A 3,040-nucleotide genomic window follows, 5' to 3' on the forward strand; every position below is an offset into this window, starting at 1 on the left:
CTCTCGTCTGATAACATTTGCCCCGTCCTCCCGCGCTTTTTTAACTTCCCTTTGTGACCGTCACTCATACCCCTGACTTCATAATTATATCCACCTGCCACTCTTTGTCCACCGTATAGTAATCGCCATCGTGCTTTAACTCCAACTTTTACCGACTTACTCTCCAAACTGAGAACTTATTATATATATATATATATATATATATATATATATATATATATATATATATATATATATATATATATATATATATATATATATATATATATATATATATATATATATATATATATATATATATATATATATATATATATATATATATATATATATATATATATATATATATATATATATATATATATATATATATATATATATATATATATATATATATATATATATATATATATATATATATATATATATATATATATATATATATATATATATATATATATATATATATATATATATATATATATATATATATATATATATATATATATATATATATATATATATATATATATATATATATATATATATATATATATATATATATATATATATATATATATATATATATATATATATATATATATATATATATATATATATATATATATATATATATATATATATATATATATATATATATATATATATATATATATATATATATATATATATATATATATATATATATATATATATATATATATATATATATATATATATATATATATATATATATATATATATATATATATATATATATATATATATATATATATATATATATATATATATATATATATATATATATATATATATATATATATATATATATATATATATATATATATATATATATGTATATATATATATATATATATATATATATACATGTGTGTGTGTATGTGTATATATGTGTGTATGTGTGTATGTATATATATACATATATATATATATATATATATATATATATATATATATATATATATATATATATATATATATATATATATATATATATATATATATATATATATATATATATATATATATATATATATATATATATATATATATATATATATATATATATATATATATATATATATATATATATATATATATATATATATATATATATATATATATATATATATATATATATATATATATATATATATATATATATATATATATATATATATATATATATATATATATATATATATATATATATATATATATATATATATATATATATATATATATATATATATATATATATATATATATATATATATATATATATATATATATATATATATATATATATATATATATATATATATATATATATATATATATATATATATATATATATATATATATATATATATATATATATATATATATATATATATATATATATATATATATATATATATATATATATATATATATATATATATATATATATATATATATATATATATATATATATATATATATATATATATATATATATATATATATATATATATATATATATATATATATATATATATATATATATATATATATATATATATATATATATATATATATATATATATATATATATATATATATATATATATATATATATATATATATATATATAATCACTAATCCATTTTAATTTCGTTCAGAACAATGTACATAGTTTTCATGTCTTTATTCTTACTTTTTTCGTTCGTATACTTTTCTATTTAAATAGTTCATTTATTTATTTAACTTATTCATTCATTCATTCATTCATTTATATATATATATATATATATATATATATATATATATATATATATATATATATATATATATATATATATATATATATATATATATATATATATTTTTTGTTTGTTACAGCCTATCAGCGCCTGCAGGCATTCTTGAAGAGTTTCCGCCCATTAGTGGCGCAGGCAATTTTATTTATGGTGGTACCCATATTACGGCCCATATCACCACCCAAGCGTATCTTTGATGTAACCACCTATAAGCTGGGTATCATGGTGACACGTAGGTAACTTTAAACCACTTCGACAAGTGGCATAGCTTCAAAGCGGTACGTGGTGGAATTCGAACCTACGCGTGGACTTATGGCCAATCCCACGCTCACCACCTTATCCACCGCATGTTTATCTACTTATCTATCTACTCAATCATTTTACCTCTAATAGCGAGCTGGAGAACAAAATTGGAAACTCAATCTAACCTATTTGTCCATATTTCTCTTCAATTGAGTCATCTGATACAAGTTAAAGATACAACAGGCAATTGATACATCCACAGGTTAGGTAGTACACCTCAGGTTGCTGATGTATGGTTAGTATGGAACTTTAATTAAGAGAAAACGAGAAATCTATGAATATAGCTTCAACATATGGTCAGATATTTTTCTTATATATATATATATATATATATATATATATATATATATATATATATATATATATATATATATATATATATATATATATATATATATATATAGGGATAGACTCCTAGTAGCTCCCCTCATGTTCTGAAAGAGTATCTCTGGTAAGAAAAGATAGTAATCTTATGCCATTTATTTACAGATATATATATATATAACATATTATTCACATACACAATGATTTCAAGACGCTAGTGCACAAGATTGGTGAGGATGCGTGCCCCTAACACTACTCCAAAATTAAGTGAACAGAACTGTAGTATGTAACCACTGCCGAGATGTTGTGAAAAGCTTATTTGGCTGCTATGCTAATGCTAACACATAATTCTCAAGAACTATCAATAATTCATGATACATACTAATTCAACAGGAAGACAATAAAGTTTTGAAAAAAAGTTTGGTATTATTATTCTCTTCAACCTAAGCACGTCCCTCTTATAAACAATATAGTAAGATTTCTTTTCTTTTTCCTAACTACAAAACAATTGCTTCTTTCTCTTATCAAAATATTCATGTTAAAAGATATGGAATGCCTTGGCAATAAAG

This window comes from Portunus trituberculatus, chromosome 33 (genome assembly GCF_017591435.1).
Source record: "Portunus trituberculatus isolate SZX2019 chromosome 33, ASM1759143v1, whole genome shotgun sequence".
Taxonomy (NCBI): Eukaryota; Metazoa; Arthropoda; class Malacostraca; order Decapoda; family Portunidae; genus Portunus; species Portunus trituberculatus.